Consider the following 22,494-nt stretch of genomic DNA (forward strand, 5'->3'; position numbering starts at 1 on the left):
CACCACTGTCACATAAATGGACACTTATGCAGATTTCCTGCTTCCTTGATAGGCTCTCATTTTTGTGCTGACTATTAATTCCCATCTGTGTTCAAGAACCGTAATCAAGCAAGGGCAGTAATCAGAATGATGTATACAGCAAAATCAAAGCTTTTTACATCAAAAATCAAAGCCACACAGTAAATTATAGGAATACGTGTTAGGGTTTAATCAATGACTCTGATCTTGCTCCTGTGATTGAGGCAGAGAGAATCAAAGATTTGGTTTATAAGAAGCCAAGAGGAACATGTTATGAAGTTAGCTCACAAAATGTGTATGTTATGACTTTTTTTTAAAGCAATAAGATTTTACTCTTGGTCTTACCACACGACTGTTCTCTTTAGCCACATGTAGACCAGAAGAAAAAAAAAATTCGCTCTTATTATTTATCTTTATACAGTACCTTACAGAATGATCTGCCCTCCGAAAAATTCTTCACAGATGTGATGATGTATGCATGGGAAAATAGCTAATGTGTTGGGAGTGATGATTTCCTAACTAGACTTACCACATGAATTTCCTATCATCCATCCTTTTCTTTCACGCTACTAGAGTAACATTTCAAAAAATCCCAGTCATATTCTATTAATCTCCTATTTAAACTTTTACTTTGTTACCCATAACTGGGGGATAACCTTACAGACTTGCAAGTTTATCATTTAATGCTCTTTGTGATCTTCTTGGCCTCTTTATTCAAATTCACTTCATGCTTACAGTCGCAAGTACACACACAAACACACACACCCTGCCCTCAAGGCACACTCACACACATCCACCATGTGCCATCCTATGCAGAATTCTCAGTGCCTTTCCTCTTTGTAAAATCTTCCTTTCCTTCCTTTTACTGGATCACTCTACAAAGTTGTTTTTAATATACGCTCTTAGAAATAAATGAAGATCACACAAATGAGAATAAACAAAGGCTATGCAGTTAGAGCTTGCAATAGAGTCAGCTACCATCATTTGCATTTGGCAGAGACTCAGAGGCAGGCAGAGGAGTCGGATTTATAATAAAACAAAGGGAAAGTTTCAGGTGTGCTCTGATTGGCAGTTGTTGGCATGGGGAAACTGGAGTTTAATAGAAATGGTAATCTGATGTGATTGGTTTCAGAAGTCTATTTAGCTTTCTCTGGTTGGTCCTGAGTAGAAAGGGGATGGAGGGCAAAAATAGGGATGAACTCCATTGACCAGCTTATGACTATTTGGGGCTGATTGCTGCGAAGTTTATGGTTTTGCTTCCCGGTCTGGTTTCTGGAGAGGTTGTGGTTTGGCTTCTGGCTGCTTACTGCATGGGTTGTGGTCAGAGTTATATTGTCACATATGATCTTGCCATTGTCCATTTGTATATTCAGTTTCTCATGACCAGTCAATATTTGTTAGATGAGTAAATGAACATGTCATCTTACTAAGTATCCATTCCTTTCTCTTTTACCTTAATGATGAAGTTCTAACGTTCCAACTTTTCTCTCTCTCAACAAAGTATATGTTCCTTTCTTAATATGTGGAAAAGGCAGCTTCCACACAGGTTTCAAAGTGCTGATTTCAAGAGAAAGCAGATTTCCTTGCCCAGAGAAATTGCCCAAACTTTTACCCTTAACCACTATGCCATACCACCGTCCTTTGATGAAACAGGAACTGTGTTCCCTGATTTTCCACATCCCACTTCTATTACACACTCAATTTGGCCTGTTTACCTTACTTACATTACATTACTTTACAAAACATTCAAGATTGTAAATTCTGGACTCTTTTGAAGTTCTTCCTTTATAGGTAAGGATGCTGACCTTCAAAACCAACTTTTTGCACTTAAGAAACAATAACAATAACACATCATTCACTCCAGAAAGGGGCTCATGCAGATGAATGAAATAATGAAATAATGTGCCAACATTACTTGGTAGCTTGACACTCCACCGAATATTCTAATAACATGGTGTCTACTCTATGAAATGTTTAGATTCTATTTCAATAGAATTAAAAGCCAATGTAGAATAAAATGTGAATTGTTTGTCAGGCTTTTACATGGAGGCATAAGGCCACATTGATGCTGTGAGACAACTTAAAAGCTGTGTCTGAAGAATGTGATTGGTTTGGAAGGAGGAGGTGATGGTGGTGTTGATTTGTACCCATCCTTGTAGAAAGACAATGGTCTACAGTATGAACCAAAAAACACTTACATCATAGCTAAATCATGGAAATCTGTCTACTCACCTCCAAGGGGAAGTTTGGCTAAGCAAGTTAATTTTGTCTCTGGGCATTTGCACAGTGCTTGTATTGGATCTGAATGTTCATCTGCATAGAAATCATTTTTTTCCCTTCAATCATCTTCTTGGGAAAGGGATTAATATAGCTCCTGGAGAATCAATATGCAATAAATTATTGAGCCTGAATGCCTAATTACTTTTCTGATGAAAAGAAATCAAAATGGTTTTTTTAAAAGAATTAAAAATGTTTTTTTTTTAATAACTTGATACCTGAGACCCTAATTTGCAATGTGATGCTACTGCCTTTACCAGATAATAGTCAGATAATAAGCCACTTGAGTTGTATGTATAGGCTTGGTTTAGGTAATGATGAATGCCTCATGTAGTATAGGGCTTCAGATACCATTAGAGAATGATAACTAAGTATATTTGATATAAAGAGTCATGTGATGTTGTTTAGACTTACATCACATTTTTAATGTGATGGTTGTGATGCTCATAAAAAAGTGTAACCATGTAAATTACCTAATGAGATTATTCCAGGAACCTCAGATGGCCTCAGATTATTGAAACCATGGCATGTCATGATCATCACGTGGGGCACAGCCTTCTTCATTTCCCCACCATATTTAAGGTCATTTCACAAATTGCCACTTTGCATGGCACAACCATCAGGATTTCTAGAATTATCTGGGGGTGATGAATGTTCATCAGGAGGTTTTCCCAGATCTAGCAGAAGAGGAATAATCAAGTTATTGTGTAATATCTTCACCCAAAATTATGAATGTCAGTAAGTGACAGTTAAATATATGCTCATTTACACTAATTTTGGTGGCAAACTGAAGTTCCAAAATTGCTTGTGAGCTCAAGTTTTGTTTTCCTGAACTCCTTTGGTCTCTGTGAATGGAAGAGATTTATTTGTGCAGATTTGAGAACTTGTTGTTCTTTTCCACTAATGGAAATTGATAGAATTGATTCTACCAAACTTAAGATTAGAAGGAGGATATGATGGAGATAGTAAGGGTGAGTTCTGTTTCCTGGTACTTTCCCAACTCCTTCTTAGTAATTCATAGCATTTTTCTAGACTTCTTGGCTACAGTTAACATATTGACATCATCCGGTTTCAATCAAAAGGAACTCCAGAACTACTTTCCTGGCATTTTTCTAAGAACTGGGAAGTCATCTTCTTAAACATGGTTTAGAATATCATTTTCAGATATATGCCATATGCTTGGCGATTCCCAGTACATCTGTCTTAAATGCATCCCACTCAGAGCTCTGTGAACTCCTCTCGTAGGTTATACTACCTGCTTAAGTTCCACTGGAAATACACCCTCTCCCCAAACGTTTGTCCAAACTCAGAGTGAATGTACCATGAGCACTAATCGCTGGTCAGAATTCTCCACCCAAACGAAGCGTACACTCTAACAGATGTAAAGTCTTTCTCTGTATTATGCCTGCCATCCAGGTCATCCATATTAGATAACCATTATCTTCATTATTGACCCTATCTTTATTATTGACCATATTAACTTATAAAAATAGTCTTTATTCTGAATGTAAAATTTCCTATATTTGCTAAATGCTCCTTACTTTTGTCCTCACCCACTCACCAGCTTCCATGTTGTACTGACTTTGAGTGTTTTGGGAAAGTTCGTGAGGCTTTTCTTTAAAGCACCCCATTGAAGGGGCGCCTGGATGGCTCAGTGGGTTAAGCCTCTGCCTTCAGCTCAGGTCATGATCTCAGGCTCCTGAGGGATCGAGCCCCGCCTTGGGTTTTCTGCTCAGCAGGTAACCTGCTTCAACCCCTTTCTCTGCCTGCCTCTCTGCCCACTTGTGATCTCTCTCTTTCTCTCTCTGTGTCAAATAAATAAATAAAATCTTAAAAAAAAAAAAAGAAAAAAACACCCCATTGAAGATTTCAGTGTGCGTATGGATCACTGGGGGCTCTTGTATTGGTTTGCTTTAGTAGGTCTATGTTGGTGTCTGAGTCTTCACTTCTAACTAGCTCCCAGGTGATGAGGATAATGCTGAAAGCACACATTGAGTACAAAGGCTCTAGAACAGTGCTCTTTGAAAGAATTTTCTGCAGTGGTGGAAGTGACCTTATCTGTCCTTCTAAAGCACTGGCCACTTACCAAACTTGGCTATTGAGCACTTGAAATGTGGCTAGTAGAAATGAGCAACTGAAATTAAATTTCATTGAATTTTAATTAATTTAAATTTAAGTAGCTTATTTGACTATGCCAGAGAACTTAATATCAGGTCTTTATAGTTCATTGGCTTTCCCTAGTTTCAAGAAGGGTGATCTCAAGGTCAAGTCCTTCTTCTTACTTATCTCGAAACTTCCAAAATTTTTCATAGGGCCAAGAACATTATGTGTGCATAGTAAGGGGCATTTCTATTAAGAATACAAACAAACAAAAAAGACAGTTTGCAGGTATAGGGGCTGATTCATTTAATTCTCATGTAATAAAAAGATTTGATTTTAAAACTCTAAGACTTGGTGGGTAGGTAATTCTGCCTCCACCAAATTATAGGATAAGTTCTGACAAATCACTTAGTGTCACTAGGCATCTTTTTTTTTTTTTTTTAAACTAAGCATCAATTTTTTCATCTCAAAATAGCCATCATGATCATGGAAATACCTACTGTACAGAGTTGCTACATTGCTCACATGAAATTTTGGGCCAAATCATTTTTTTCAAGTGCTTTTGTCCTGTAAATGGTAGTTTTTATTATACTGTCAGCCTGTGTTCTTTCCCTCCTAAATATTTCTATTTGGGATGAAACAATATAGAAAGATACCTAATGTGGACACAATTGTAGTCTAATTGAGAGATTAAATGACACAAAATCACATACAGTTTTGTATCTCTCCCCATATGGAGAAAACAGTTTTGATGGTCAAGGAGGAAGACTTTTTATTTTTTATTTTTTTAAAGATTTTATTTATTTATTTGACAGACAGAGATCACAAGTAGGCAGAGAGAGAGGAGGAAGCAGGCTCCCTGCTGAGCAGAGAGCCCGATGCGGGGCTCGATTCCAGGACCTTGGGATCATGACCTGAGCCGGAGGCAGAGGCTTCAACCCACTGAGCATCCAGGCGTCCCAGGGAGACTTTTTAATAAGTTTCTTTTATTCCACTGAATTTCATTTTATTGTATGTGGAAATAAACATATTTTTGGTCTGGGATTTTTGTATTATTTGATTGAATTCCCTCATAAAAATGTGCCCCACATGTTTTGCTAAGTGTGACTGGAATTGTATAAATTTACCTCACCTTAAAAATAACCCATTCCAACTTGCTAAATACCAAATTTTCCCCTTGTCTGCAGTGTTAAGGCAAATAGGGGACACATTCTCTTTTAGTTTTTCTTGAACAGACTTGCTTTGAGGTAGATTCTTTGTTTTATACATGTCACACACACACACACACACATTTACATATTCATATATATAAGGTTAATATATATTAACAAAGTTTATATATATACATATATATATAAATCACAAGCATTGCCTGCTTCATGAGCCTAAGAAAAATCACAATAGCTAATGTTTAGTAATTGTTCAGAGTCCTATTCTAAGCATGTTATATGTATAAATTCATCTAATTGCCTTTGAGGCCGAATAAACCCTCAAGCTCTTTTAATGTTGGCTGATGTGTTGAGTTCTGAAAATATTGATAGTCTTCTTATTACTGGTGATGGCATGGGGCAGCTAGCCAATGACCTTTGTACAATCATGATTTATAAATGGGTTGAACTGGGAACTTCACCAGAATGATTTAAGAATGATTGATTAAGACAAATCAAGGCATTTCTGAAAGAGGACAGATTGATTTTATGTTTCCTAGTTAAAGTGTTTATAGTTTGTAATGCGGCTGTGTGCTTTTATATATTCTTAAACAAACTCCATAGATCTTATTAAATAACTTAAATGTTTTGTTTAAAACTTCCCATTGCTGTGAATTCAGCTTCCTATTTGCTTTCATCAATGTTTCTTTATAGACATTTTACTTCATTGTAGACTATATTTCGAAGTAAATCAACCAATACGGATAAATATAAAAGTCAACGTGATAACTGTTAACTGTTAACAATCTCCAGGCTGAGTCAATGCTGTGTTGATCCCAAGTTCATACGGCGGGAAAATAGATCAGAGTTTAGACTGACTCTCTTGCTTCCTCTACTCCACGCTTTCTCACTCACCTCCATCCCCAGTAAGGTTTGGATGCAAAGTGCTTGATTTTCCTAATCACCTCTCACGTAATAGACCGTGTGAACCATGGCTGGCCAGAGGCAGAAAATGAGGGAGAACCTCCTTCTGTGAATAAAGAGGCAAAGTAGGAGAAGCCTTTCTGTTATTCCAACCTTGAATAAATGAGAACTGGAAGTGTAGTAGCCATCTTGTGACCAAGAGTCAAAATTCCCAGGGTGAAAATATCAGAGCAGAAAGATATAAAGAGCCCAGAATCCTAACAGGCGTTACAGTAAATCAGCAGACATATTGCTTAGGGCGGGGGGGGGGGGGCAGGGAGTATGTGTACTGTTAGGCTTTCTGTTAGTTGAGCCAAACATCTATTTCTAATAGTCTCACAGTGGAAAAAGAAATCAGAGAATTGGAGGCCAATGTAGAAATGTGTTGTAAAATATGACCACAGTGCTATAAAGCATAATAAAAAATATTTTTAAAATATTATGGACAGCCTTTGAAAACTTAATGTCCTTCATGCAAGAGAGGTGTTTCCATGAAGTATAAAGTAACCCAAATGGAAGTTTTTATACTGTCTGGGGGTTATGTTTTGAAAGTTATCTCATACCTGAATCCTCCTAGGAAGCTCAAATGTGTCCCTGTGGAAAGATTTCACTCCCCTCCAAACTGCTGAATGTGATCTTTGGGCTATGTCTGAGAAAGAGGGCAAAAATGTCTTTTTTTAGTGAACCTTAAGTCTGTCTCCATAAATTGCCATCACTGGGACTAACTTTTCCCTTTGATCCATCTAACCAGTTGGCCCTGTAAATGGCACCCAAACATTTGAAGGCCATTATCCTGAAGCACTTTGACTTCTCCATTCTCAGAAGAAAAACTGTCATTTGTTCCTTTACTTCTTACGTGCTCTGATTTTTAGGCACCTTGCTATCCTGATGATTTTTTTTTCAGATTATGCTCCTTTGTCTGCTTAAAGTGGGGTTTCCACAAATGAATGCATTTTTCCAGGAAAGAAATCTGACCGGCACAGAGCAGCATACTAATGTGTGTGCGCGCGCGTGCACGCGTACACGCACAGGGTATGTGGTATGTATGCACGTACTTTTAATTGTGTATTGAACACATACTAAAATGTTCATGATACATACAAAAGATACAAAGAATGACAGTAAATGAATGTGCATATAACTACCACCAGCTTTCCTTACTTTACGAACTCTCTGTGCACCCCATCCTGATTCCTTCCTCTTCTTCCCCCCACAAGTAATCACTTTTCTGCATTTTGTGCTTATTTTTCCCATCCTTCTCTTTGTAATTGTACTACGTACCAAACAGCTCCAAAAATACAGTATTTAATTTTACATGCTTGAGAATCCTTTAGGAAGAATCATAGTGAATATAAATGGAACCATGTTGTATACATTCTTGTGAAATTTGATTTTTCATTCAGTAACACTACTTGAAATTTATTTATGTTGGTGTAATTAGCTACAGTCATTCGTGTTTCATTGCTCTATCTTTACCTCAGTTCTTCCAGGTTTAATTTTTTCTTCCTTTTTCCCTATAGAACTAATTTGAAATTACATATTGCACTCTCTTTTACTTTTTTTTCTAATTCTTGGTTACCCCAGAGATTTTAAGGTGAATACTTAATCTTTATTTAACCAAAATCATTCTCTTCCCTTAAATAACAGAAATATGTTAAACATTTAAGTTTTGGCTATTATTGTCCAGTATTTAATTGTACCTTCCTTAACCACACAAAATAAACATTTTTAATACGTTAAAACTTTTATTTTTACTCTTAATCATTTCAGTTCATTCACATATTTACCAGTATTTTGGTTTACCTTTCCTTATAGCTCTCTCTGGCTTTCTATTTGGGATTATTTTCCTTCTGCCTTATGTGCATTCTGTATGATTTCCTTTAGTGAAGATCTTTTGTTAAACAGTTCCCATTTCTCGGTCTGAGTAAAAATAGCCTTCTTTTATAGTAAAAGAAGTTTTAGTTTTCAGGTTGACATTGGTGCTTCTGGGTGTATTGGCAAAAGTATCCCACAGTTTGGTGCACATTGTTGTTGTTGACAAGTCATCTGTCAGTCCTGTCATTCTTCCTTTTACATTATGCTTTTCTCTGGCTCCTTTCAATATTTTCCCTTTGTCTTTGGTGTTCTGCAGTTTCATGGCAATGTCTTTAGGTATGGATTTCTTTTTAAGTATCCCACTCAGGATGCTTAAATTAGGACACTGCCTAATTTGGTATCCAGTTCTCAAGCATCCCCAACTGTCGATCCTTCATTTCCTCTCTCCCATTTCATTTGTCTTGGGTATATACCAAGGACTGAGATCCCAGGTCAGACAGTATCTCTATGTTTGAATGTTAAGAGAGCTTCGGACCATTTTCCTATTTTTCTATAGGAATTTCCTATAATTCCTATGGAATTATATCATTTTACATTCCTACTTGCAGTGTATGATGATTCCAGTTTCTCCAAATCCCTGCCAACTGTTGTCATTATTTCTCTACAGTGGGTGGAGACCACTACAGTGGATGTGAAGTGGTATCTCATTGTGGCTTTGATTAGCATTTACCTATCCTTAGTGAAATTGAGCATCTTTCCATGTGCTTACTGGCCATTCATTTATGTCCCATAGAGAAATGTTTATTCAGATCCTTTGCTCATTTTTTAAAAAATTGGGTTATTTGTCTTTGTATAATTGAGTTGTAAAAATTGAATCACAACTTTGTGGGCTTGTTTTGTTTTATTAACTCTGCTATTGGTTAAAGTGAGTAATTACTGAAAAGACCACAATGAAACAAAAAAAGAGGCTTGAAAGAACAGGAGATAATCAAAGAGTGTGGAATCCCTTACAAACATGATAATGAAATTTTGCAGATTATAAACAGGTTAAAAGTTTGGTTTACTAGTATAAGGGAAGAAAGAGTTTTCTTCCATCCTCTTAGGGCCCCTAAGCAGATCTAAAAATCAGAGTGGTGACAGGGAGAGATTAAAAGGAGAAAAGCATACAAATCTATTTAATTCCAGTTTCACATGACATGAGCCTTCTTTCGAAAATGAACACTCAAAGGAACAGTTAAGCTTGAATATTTTTATGCTATATTTGATGATGAGTGGATGGTCTTAGAGAAATATAAGTCAAGGAGCCCCTGGTAAGCATAATAAAAGGGGAAATTTGTCAAGGCCTGTTTTTACAGTTCTTCTGAGCATTTCTTTGTCTCCAGACTTAAGGATGCTCCTTTCTTTCAAGTGTAGGGAGGGCCTCTCTCATTGAGAGTTTTATGACCTGCTTCAGGGGAGATGAGCAACAGGAAGATCAGAGTGACCTTTCTGTTTTGTTTTTTTCCTCTCAAATTCCTTTAGTTTAAAATGTTCAATGCCAAGGTGTAATACTTTGGGGTAGGGTGTCCTGAACCCCATGATTAGTTACAAGGATACCATGTGAACCTACATTAATTCCTATCTTCTAGGCCATATTTAATATAAGCATTTCCCAAATTGTTCCATTAATGGTAATAGGTAATATACCAAAGGACTTTCTGTATGGCTTAATAAGTTTGGAGAACTTTATACTCAGCAGCTGGAATGTAGTGTCTTAACTTAAGGGCTTCCTTGAGCCTTTAATATGGAATGAACGCTGTAAGCATTCAGGAGTGGTGCCAGGCATGAATATGAAACTCTTTTCTCTTCCCTAGTACTCTTCCTTTGAAAATTGTGTCCTACAGAACACACTCAAGAAGCATGGCTTTAAAACCTTTAATTTCCCTAAAAGAAAGTGAATTGCCATAGATAGTTCTCATGTGACAGTAGGATAGGGATGGAGAAACAGCAATTAATAAGTTGCCTGTTATATAGTCAGAATTAATATTGGAAGGAGTCTGACATTTTATCAAATGAAAACTAATATTAACTAAACAGAAAGAGGATAAACCAGAGAAGATTTGAGACAGATAGTTTGTGATTCCTCTCAGCAAGCTGGCATGTTTATTTTTTTCATTAGAGTTCCTAATTGACCCCTTCCCCAGTGAATGGGTTTTTACAGGCTTGCTTTGTTATTTTATTTCAAAGAGCTCTAAATTTAACACTGGCCTCTCTTCAAGGCGGAAGCTTGGAAGGACCTCCATTTATAGGCTTAATGGGCTGTGTTCTACCTGGTTTCTCTATCTCTGCTAAATTAGAACTAGAATTTCTTCAAGGCAGCCATTTTAATTCTGAAGAATCTTCTCATTTATGTAGTATTTTGGTAAATCTGATGTTTTCTGATAAATTTCTAGGGAATGGAGCTATTTGTGGAAATAGGATTTGAAAGTTAAGTTGTTTTTGGCTCTCTTAAGGCCTTCTCCAGAACTGCAGAAAATAGCCTTTGTCAGTTCCCACTGCTTCGGGTTGAAGATAGTAAAGATTTTTAAGTTATCCCATGTTCATAATAAATGCAAAACTGATCATTTAAGCATTTTCTCCCTAAGGATACTAACAATGTATCCATTATGAAATTTAGCTCTAATTTTTTGTTTTATTTTGGTGGAGTAGTTGAACTTTTGTTTCAAGGCAAAATTAAGAATAGATAACTTGATTGTGAAGATACTATTGTTTGCAAGCCTTTGTGGAATTTATCTGGGACCAAATTAAATCACTACATATAACTGAAAAGAATGATCTTTTTCTTTCGTTGTTCTCTTATTTCATTTTACTTATTTTATTTATGTATTTCGTTATTCATTTAATCTTAATCTACTTATTTATTTTTTGGCCCATGGCACCAGTGATGGTGATTACTAAGCTTTACTGTTAAGTTGAGTCTGGTGCTGATGTACAAGCCAACCCCTGATAAAACAGTTAAAGCCCTCTAAACCAGCTACACTGAGGCGGGAAAACTTAATCTGAACCCCAGGCAAACCTTTAGTTCATAGTACGACTCTCTCTGGAACATGAAATACTCTTTATCGTTGAGATCGTGTAGGGATCACTCAGTGATTTTGGATAATTGAAGAATGACGGATCAGAGTGCTAGATTATAAAGACAAGATGTAAGAGAGGAACCAGCAGGGAGGCCATCACCCTCTTTGGAGCTAGAAACTGTAAAAGATAAACCCTCAAATCTCAGTAACTTCGCACTATAGAGGTTTGTTTTTTTGTTTATAAAATGCTCTTGATGGTGGACTGTTCTTCAAGTCGTAATTTACATAGTCCTCGAATCCTAACACTTTGTCGGCCCATCATTTTAAAATAAAGGCTTCTAATTTATCCTGCTAAGCTGCAGCAAGCCAGAAGGGAAAGAGCACTGAGGGTCATCAGTGGAAAGTTTTTTTCTGAGCGTGCACTTTAGCTCTGATTCGCTGGTGAGAAGTCAGCCAGGCAGCCACATCTTATCTCTGGAATATGTAGTTTAACAATGTGCCTAAAAGAAGAAATGGGTTTTTTGAACATGCAACTTTCTCTTCCACAACTATCTCCAGATATTTGCCTTTTTATATTCATGATGCCGAAATTAACTTGAGTAATGGAATAGAGTTGTTATCTCCAAAGGAAACAAAATGACATATGCACGTCAGTTATGCATTTAAATCCCAGACTAATAATTAATATATCAACATTTTAAGTAATTTCCTTAATAACTTATCTTCAGATCAGTTCATAGATGTTTGGGGGCATTCCTGGAAGGCAAATTTTATTGAACCAATGATCTGTTCTTAATTTACAAAACAAATAACCAGCTCATATTTATATATCTCCAAAATTTCCTTACAATGTCATGCTGAATAGCTAAGCATCACACATACTAGAAAATGGGTTTTGACAGCCCAGCCTTGTTAGTTATCATTTCAACAGGTACCATTAGCGCAGAGATCAAGCTGCCTGCCATTGCTCTGGTTCCCTAATGGGAAGTAAATATCCATCTATGCATCTCCTTCTCCTTTTCAAAATAGAAAATGACATCATGTAATTGGTTTTGTCTGAACTGCCCAGTGGGTGAAAATGTGATTCAGATGAGTTAAAGGCATGATGTCATTATTCCCTAAGAAGAGGCTGGACACTCAGCAGCCTGATTCTTTGAGCCAGCAGCAGTACATAACCTGGGGTAGAACTTTAATCTCCTTTATACAATGGAGTGACTTTCTTCTCAAATGGAAACATGGTGGGTTATTTTTAAAAACAAGTAATGATCATGTGCTCCAGAGCACCCCTGATGCCTCTAGGAGAACTTGTTGAATTAAAGAATTGTCTGCTATGATCTTGATTCCTGTCAGTCTCTCCCCTGGGCTGCCCTATAGATTAGGCAAGAATATCCTTACTACCTTTGCTCATTCTCAATCCCAGAGGCAAAGAGGGGCAGGCCTAGGAGATGGTTTTTAGTCATTTCTTTATCAAATACTGAGCACATGCTATGAGTCTGGGAGTGACCTAGGGGCTGGAGATGTAGCCATCAATAAAATAAAATTCCTCGTCTCATAGAGAACAAGCAAGTAAAGATATAATCTAATGCCAGGTAGAGGTAAATGCCATAAAGGAAGATAAAGCTGGGTGGAGTCCCAGAGAGGGATGGAATAATGGCATGTCATGGAAAGAGTGGTCTGAGAATATGACCTTTAAGCAGAGACCTAAGGAAGTGAAGGAGAAATAGATATTGGGGGGAAGAAGATTACAGGTGGAGAGAATACCACGGGCAAATGTCCCGGGTGAGGGGTGTGCTTGCAAAATTGATAGATCAGCAAAAGTGAATGAGAGGGAGATGTTAGGGAATATGGGCAGAGGGGAGCAGGGCTGGCATCAAAACCTGCAGGGTTCTGCTATTGACCTTTCAAGAAACTGTCTACAGAACCATAAAGCCACCCTATGTGAGGCTTCCTTGCCATGCGGAACACCAGACAAATGACACTTCATGTTCACTGGGCTCTGCATTTGGGCTGGGGACGGCTGTTGGCCATTTCTGGGCCTTCGGGGATTGCTGAAGGTTGGGGTCCTGGGTTCAGGCAATGAGGAGGTGCGTTGTCCAGAAAGTATTTTTTAAAAATTATAAGTGTGACCAAAATTGCTCTACCTTTTATTATCGTAATACTTAAACAATTTCAGTGATAAAATATTCCTCATAGGGCCAAACCACCTTTATCCCCCCTTGGTACACCACTGCTTTGGTCTGTAGCAGGCAATCAAATAATGACTAAAAACAAAAGTCTATAGATATCTAATAACTACATACAGATGTTAAAAAAAAGACTATATATAGTTTATATAGTCTATATAAAAGACTATATGTATTTTTCTATTATATATAAAACTATATAGGATATACAGAAGACTATATACAGGATATACCTATAGACACACCTAGACATCCATATGTATCATTTAGTATATTTAATAAGGATAAATCATTGAGTTCTTGAATTTAAAATGGAATGATAGGGGTGCCTAGGTGGCTCAGTGGGTTAAAGCCTCTGCCTTCGGCTCAGGTCATGATCCCACAGTCCTGGGGTCGAGCCCCGCATTGGGCTCTCTGCTCAGCGGGGAGCCTGCTTCCTCCTCTCTTTCTCTGCCTGCCTTTCTGCCTACTTGTAATCTCTGCCTGTCAAATAAATAAATAAAATCTTTAAAAAAATAAAATAAAATGGAATGATATATTGGGAATCAAAAGAACCTACATGGCAAATAATAAATTATTAAGACAGAGAAACAATATTTATTCTGTACCTATGATGTGCCGGGAAGGTTTTTTTTCACATACATTTTATTCATTTGTTCAAAAAATATATTGTGGGACTTACCTGGTCTACCGAAGACTGAAAGAGCAAAAGAAGAGCTAAAGAGATATGCTTGCAACAAACCCTGAAGTATGGCATTACCACTCCAGTTTTACAAACAAGAAAACTAAGTCCTAGAGAAGCTCGACTGGCTTCTAGTCCTAGAGAAGCTTCAAGCCTCACAGTTGGGAAGAAGGAGCTGCCACTTTTTCTCCATCTTATCTCATGTTTGAAAAACCAAAGTTTGGATGCTTGCACAGTTACTAATTTTTTGAGATAGCTGGCATACATCAAGTATTTCCATCCGTGTGGATTGAGTTATGTTCATTGTATAGCATCTAAGGAAGTAGAATTTGTATCTTGTTTGGAAGCAAAGTTTGCATGAAGTCTAGAAAAAAATTAAGATGACAATCCAGTGTAAGTTAGAAACTGGTAACAGAATGAAGTAGTGCTGGGGTAACTGGTAGAGAATATATGATTTTTTTTTCTTTAAGAACATGTACCCCGGGGCGCCTGGGTGGCTCAGTGGGTTAAGCCGCTGCCTTCAGCTCAGGTCATGATCTCAGCGTCCTGGGATGGAGTCTCACATCGGGCTCTCTGCTCGGCAGGGAGCCTGCTTCCTTCTCTCTCTCTCTCTGCCTACTTGTAATCTCTCTCTGTCAAATAAATAAATAAATAAATAAATAAATCTTTAAAAAAAAAAAAAAAAAAAAAAAGAACATGTACCCCCACCCGTAGTACATTACATGAATCATTCTATGACTTACCATCATGCATATGGCTACTTCTCCACACTGCTAGAGGGACAATGTCTAACATAATGTCATATACCACTGCTTCTCAAATTTTAAGATGCATATGGATCTCTTGGGGATCTTGTTAAACTGCAGATTCCAATTCATAGATAAATCTGAGCTGGGGCCTGAAATTTTCTGCATTTCTAACAAGTTCCCAGTTGACACAGAGACTGCTGGTCTCTGGGCTAACTTTGGAGTTTTAGGCTGTTACAGTCATTTCTGGCACCATCAAAAGCTCTGCCTTGGGCCCCTTCCCTGCTCTTGGTTACTTTTGTAACAGTGTTTGGCGGGCAGACCTTCCAGATTTAACGAAGGTATAAAGTGATGGTAGAAGGGACAAAAAGGAAGAAATAAACATGTCGCAATGAATTCTGCACCTCTTTCCTAAAGAAACCCCAAGCAAATCATGTGCTCCTAGTTAAGAGGGTCACCCTGATTCAGAGCAGTTGATCTGAAAACAAAGGCCCCCCCTACAGCAAAACTGTTGACCACCTTGAGAAATTACGATTTCACTCTTCAGTGTAAGCTCCGTTTTACCTTGCTGAATCAAAACAAAAAGAACCCAATAGCGCACTCCTTCCTATGATTCATTCTGGCTGGATACTAATGTTAATTTTCTTAAGTGCTCTGGCCACTACATTAAAATTATCCCTTTGATCAAATGATTTAGTGTGAAACTTTTGAAGATGTGCAAGTGAATTTCTTCATTAGAGCATTACCTCTGAAATTTTAATGAGCACACAAAGCACCTTAGAATCTTATTAAAATATAAATTTTGATTCAGTGGGTCCACAATGGGGCCTGAAATTTGGCATTTCTTAAAAGCTCCTAGGAGAGTCTGATATAGCGCATCTTTCTGCTACTCTGAGTACAGGGCCCTTAGACCATTTGATCTTGTTCTGCATTGAGATGGTACTCTGTGTGTGTGTATGTGTGTGTGTGTGTGTGTGTCTGTGTGTGTGTGTGTCTGTGTGTGTGTGAGATATTCCAAATAGTGAGGAAGTTGTATATTGACAAATAGCTTGAAATGATGAAAATGAGGCATTTACCTCCACACATAGACCAGTGATCAAAGATTCTACAATCACATTTCCTTACCATGCAACACCACACCAGGTATATTAATAAAAGGATTTTTTTTTTTTTTTTTTGGTAAGATGATGATCCATTCCAGTTTTTCTAAAATCAGGCTCTATTCCGGATCACACAGCAAGTTCTCAGAGCATAAAGGATAAATGTTCAGGGCCCACACCAGACCAAGTTAATCTGAACCTCTAGACATGAACCTAATGAGTGATTTCGAGACTAGCAGCATCAGCAGCCCCTGTAAACTCATTAGGCATCTAGACTCTCAGGTCCTATCCAATCTATGGAATCTAAGTCTACGGTTTAAAAAGATCCCCAAGCATGCCAATGCATGCTCAAATTTCTAAAGACACTGTCAAGTAGGAGGCAAACTTCGATAGTTGCCACAGCAACACAATTGTGAGTACTGAATGCCTCCTTTCTTCTCTAGTAGTTTGGGCCTCTGCCTAATATTAGGACCAAAAGAAGACAGACAAAGCAGGCCCATGCAAGGCCTGGTATGTTGACTGACCCCAGTGCATCTCGGAAGGTGTAAAATAACAGGGAGAAGATACAGAAAATAGACCCAGTTCCAGGTCACTAGCGTTCCACATCAGCTGTTCCATCTCTCTTTAGCTCCCTAATCATGGTATGTTCTCACCTGTTTTCCCAGAATGTCTCATCGCTGGCTTCCAACTTTTTCCCAGAATGTCTCATCGCTGGCTTCCAACTATAAGTCTCTTTAGTCAAAGTTGACCGGAAGGAAACTGAATCAAGAATTCAAGTCTGGGTTGGCGGGGGGGGGCGTCCCCTAGATGACTCAGTCCGTTGAGAGTCTGCGTCTTGATTTGGGTTCAGGTCATCATCCCAGGGTCATGAGATCAAGCCCCACATCGGGCTCCATGTTTAGTGTAGAGCCTGCTTAGGATTGTGTCCCTCCCTCTCCCTCTGCCCTTGCCCCCCAACCCCCCCCCCAAAAAAAAAGTAGAATTCAAGTCTGGAATTATTAGACCATGAGACGATGGTGCTGATCTTGCTGCTCAATAGTGATGTATCCCTCATCACTGGTCTAAAAGTGAAGCAAAGGAACGAACAATCAAGCATTTATTAGGGATCACTTTCAGCTTAATATCCTGCTAAGGATGATGGAGGCATATATAAAAGGTTAGTTGCTCAAAACTTGTGGGAGGTGTGTGTATTGAATCGCAAATAATATGCAAAAAGTACATTACAAAGTTCAAAGTAGTGAAAAAGTGTAATACTCTGAGCTAATAATAATAATAATAATAATAATGATAGAGAAGAAAGATGTCAGTTTGAGGTGAGGCTTCACAGAGCCAATGAACATGACTAGATATGAGATGTGAGACATTGCATTTAGAGACTACAGTTTGAGCAAAGGCAAAAATAAATAAATAATAAAATAAAATAAATAAAATGGCACAAAGATGACAGTGAACAAATAATATGAGAGCTTGCTCTTATACATTTAATGCTACTTGGTAGCTTACATTTTTAATTTTGTTCTTAGAATTTTGCATATATTGGGAAAATTGTAGCAGTTTCTCTAATTCTTATTAAGGGAGGGAGGTAGTTCTGAAAATAAACATATTTTAAAGAGTTGTAATTTTCATTATTTTTTCCTCAAGGGTGTGGATTATGGTGTTTCCTGGTAATTTTCACTAAGTTCAAAATGTAAAGCATAAAGGTTTTATGAAATATTAATTCTGAAAAGAACGTTTTGCTGCTAGTAATGATCCCAAAATTGCAAACTGCTAATTTGAGCAGATTCTTAGCATAAATTAAAAATGCTCAAATTTGCTTGGATGTTATCTGCCTTTGCTTCATGAACTTCATTCTATTATACTTGTAAAATCTTCACTATATGTTTTATAGAGCTCATTTTGCAGTCGGGAAGTCCTGCCTAATTCTTTATGTAAATGTCCTTTGGAATTTCTGTTGTCATTAACTCTCCAATGTGGAAAACAAGATTTATAATTCTTATCTACGTAACTATTCTCTATTTTGGGGTAATAATGTTAATCTGTCAAGAAATGCATATATTCAAAATAGTGCTGAATGATATGCTCAATAAATTCACATTATTTGTTTTGTATCTTGACTTTTTATTGTCCACTCTACTTGTTTACTTATTTTACCTTATCTGCCTTAAAATGCTAATTGAAAACAAATTACATAATTAAAGAATTTATGTAGGTCATCAAATTATACATTTGTATGTGAACTTTTTTTTATGATTTTTAGAACATTTAGCTATTTAGGCTATAGATAAATGCAGTGTACTCTCAATAAGATGGAACCATGTTATGATATGATATGATACAATATTTCTGAAACTCAGGAGATCTTGCAAAACACTAGCTTACATGAAGTAATTTCCATGCTATATAAGTTTTATAATTATTAAATCTATGGCTATTAACTAACACTGGAAAGTTGTAGAAGGAAATGGTGTGTGCTGTTATCTCAGTTTCTGCTAATATAAAACAGTAGAGATAGACAAATCTTACTAGACTATAGATTCTTTTACAACATCCCGTATTATTATTCACTTTTATATCTGTAGCACCACATAGATAATGTTAATGTGTTCATGGTTCCTTTATTCCCCATCTTTGCTATAGTTGAATGTGGGTGGAGTAAACAGTTGGTAGACCCAACAATCATCCAAGTCCTGTAAATAGCAGTCTATCACCACAAAGGACCTTCACTGCTGTCATGTCTTCTTTCTGGGGTTTCTGGGAACAGGTGTCCCCTGACCTGAGCTCTAGTATATGATGTTGTGGGTGAGCTATCTAGACATAGGTTTCTAGAGGTTTTCTGAGTAGTGGATTTTCTGAGTAGCCAAGAAATTGAGACGGAATTGGGTAGACTAGCAGCCTTCCCTATCTCTAGGGTGTCTAGGTGGTAATTCAAAGAAACTCATAGATACAAAGAAGCAACCTTAGGACATGGCTTATGAGGCCAGAAGGGTCAAGCCATTCCAAAAGATTATATAATCATGACTTGGGGCTTGAGTGGGTGGCGAGCCAGGGTCCTGTCCCATGTCCAAGCTGGGTAGAGGGTAAAATCAAAAGAGTGAGGTTTGACTCATCCAGCAGTACAAAATAAACAGAAAAATATCCACACAGGGCTGGTTGACAGTTGTTGAGTTCAAGGAATGAAGAGGATAGGAAACAAACCGGAAGCATGGGAACATCAATCTTGTAACCGGGAAGAAGGCAGGATTGGTGAGCCGTTGTTCCAAAGGAGATCACCAGGAAAGGGATATTTCTCCTTGAAAAGGTGCTCTTGGATCTGCCCACAATTTTTAGGCAGTTTTCGTGTGGATGGATTATAGCCTTTGGGTGGGACCTGTGTCACAATGTGGGACGGTTCCATTTTATGTTTTGTTTACAGATGATTATTCGGGTGTTATTTGTCCTACACTTACAAGGTAGGGCATTGATTAGTCTGTTTGCTTCTACTCTGTGACTACATTTAGTTTTACCAAACTGAATGCTTAATAACCCTTTCGTATTTGTTCTTCCTTGGCCGTACACCTAATTTAATTCATTTAGTTAATTTTCTCAAAACTAATCATAAACCAGTTCGTATATAATAGCCATTAGTTACCATTTTGGAGGGAACTACTTTTTTATACAAGTTATTTTCTCCTCACTAGACTGTATGTGACTTCTCTATTCTTTTCTATCCTTCACCTTGATAATATCACACTGAATGTCATTTAGTAGGCAGTTAAAACAAATAAATAATTTGAATTGGCTCTTCGATCTTAAATTTGCAGATAATGAAAGCAACGGAAAGTCAATGCTTTCCGTGAATAATGATGTTTTTCTGTGAATAATGCTTTCTGTGAATAATGATTTTACCAAGTTGGAGTTGGCATCTATTTAAATATTCCTTTCTCTTTGTGAAAGAAGCAATATTAAATATCAGGAAAACTTACAGCCTTAGAATTAAAAATCACTTAATAGTGACGTGATTCTTCATGAATATCTGCAGCTTAAAAAATTATTTCAGTATGTCACTTACTCATACTTTAATAAAATCTGTGGGGTTTTATTTATTTATTTTTTTGGTAGCTCATTTTATTTTCTGCTTAAAGGACATCATTTTAAATCTATATTCTGAACCGAGGATGAAAATTGTGCCTTCTGTCCAGCTTCACAAAGTGGCATACCCGATAACTTAGAGCATTAAATAAACAGACTATTTCGTGGGGTGCCTGGGTGGTGCAGTTGGTTGACCACCCAGCTCTTAGTTTCAGCTCAGTTCTGATCTCAGAGTTGTGGGATTGAGCCCCACGTTGGGTTCCATACTCAGCAGAGTCAACCTGTAAGACCCTCTTCCTCTCCCACTGTCCCTCCTCCCCACTCTCAAAATCAGTAAATCTTTAAAAAAAAAAAAAAAGGAGTATTTCTCAAAAACCATATTTGTATAACATGTTCTAATATCCCCCTTATTGAAAGTAAAAAGAGCAATATTTTCAAAACTATTCAACTGTCCAGTCAACCCCATACAGTCTCAGATATGGAAAAATGCATTTCCTTTCTGAGAATGCTGTTTGCATTTCTCATTTTCACTCAGAAAAATAAAAAGCAATTTAATTACAAAGGACTCAATTTTTATATATTAGAAAAAAAATACATAAATGCAGACTGCTTGCCAAGTGGGACTGCTCATAATAAAGTGGGTTTTGAAAACTTGTACTCAAAACATAATCAGAAAGTCACAGAGTGTGAAGTGTGAAACACAGTGTAATGGCCAAGGGATGTGTGACAGGTGTACTCTGGGCAAGCAGCCCTTTCTTCTTTGCTTCTTTTTCTAAAGGTCTCTGTTGAACTGAGGGGAGCTATTTGGCAGTGGGAAAATGGTGGTGGGAAGAAATGCGGGAGGAATTTTCTTTCCACTCATCTGAAATCTTTACTATGGTTCTACTCACCTATGGAAACTAAGAAATGAGGTGGGTTAATAGAGCCTTCGCTATTTAACTGGGCCAGTATTACTGGAAGGTGCTCTTCTCTGTATGAGCCCCTTTTCCTATCTAATAAGCATTAAACTCAAACAAATAGAAACATATTTCTTCTCTTCTTAATTCTATTCTAACCATCTTGAGACAAAACCTGCTACAACATTCTATCCAGAGAGAACTCTCCATACATTTCTGCTGCATTTACTGATCCAGTTCTTCCTAAATGGATGATCCTTGACATTTATTTAACTCATTCTATATCTCAGTCTCTCCAATCATACCCTGGATAATAATTCCACCTGCAGTTAATATTGTTGCTAATGGGTGCAAAGTACCCGGCACAGAGTAGGACTGCCATACTTGATGGACCGTCCTTCTTCAGCATACAATTTCCTGATTATTTCATTATTCCACAGCTAATCTGTTGTACTCCATAATGTGGTACTCATATGTACATTATAAATGCACATAGGTTAGCATACTTTCATTAATCATATGCCACATGCCAACATTCCAGCATCATACTGTTTTATTAAATCATTACAGTTAACATTAGTCATATGAAGTTGGTCCTCAAAAGTCAAAGTATGGAACACTTTTTTGTTGTTGTTTTTGTTTTTGTTTTATTTACAGTGACTTATTGCTCAGTAACATTCTCCTAAATGTCAGCCAAGTAACTCTTCTTTGGGGTCCTTCTAATTAAAAGCATTGAGTCAATACCTTAAAATTATAAGCAACTTTAGGACATTCGATTTGAGTTCTGGTTAGAATCCTGTTGAATAGAAATATAAAGCTAGCCACATATGCAATTTAAAATATTCTAGGGGTGCCTGGGTGGCTCAGTGGGTTAAGACTCTGCCTTCGGTTCAGGTCATGGTCCCGGGGTCCTGGGATCAAGCCCCACATCAGGCTCTCTGCTCAGCGGGGAGCCTGCTTCCTCCTCCTCTCTTTGCCTGCCTCTCGGCCTACTTGTGATCTCTTTCTGTCAAATAAATAAATAAATAATTTTAAAAACATAAAATGAAATATTCTAGGCAAACGCTGTTTCAGGATATTATCATACTTCAGCTGAAGAACTGTACCTTGCTAATTCATTTAATTCTTCTGACTATCTTTCTTCATCCCATAAAGGATCAAAGACAATTGAGGCAAAGTATATGTAATATAATAATGGCAAAAGAAGAATTGGCACCAAATAAATTAGGAAATCAAGAGCAAGGAAGACAAACTCCACAGGCACCGACTTAACAACCACGAGGGCTTGCATCTTGGGGCCACGCCCATGTTTTTCCCTCTTCTTAGAACAACACTCTCCCAGGTCTTTTTAGGGCTTCTTTCTTGTCACACGAGTCTTTTTTGAGATAGCACTTTCACAGAGATGCTTTCACCCACCCCCGGGTCTGAAATGGGTTTCCACT

The 22,494-nt window shown here is 37.5% G+C and overlaps 1 protein-coding gene across 4 annotated transcripts in view; it reads left to right on the forward strand.

Moving 5' to 3' along the window:
* The window catches only part of PLCB1 (phospholipase C beta 1), a 682,758-nt gene that overhangs the window by 285,552 nt on the left and 374,712 nt on the right, over positions 1 to 22,494 (forward strand). The window lies entirely within an intron of this gene.

Source organism: Mustela lutreola, chromosome 9 (genome assembly GCF_030435805.1).
Source record: "Mustela lutreola isolate mMusLut2 chromosome 9, mMusLut2.pri, whole genome shotgun sequence".
NCBI lineage: Eukaryota > Metazoa > Chordata > Mammalia > Carnivora > Mustelidae > Mustela > Mustela lutreola.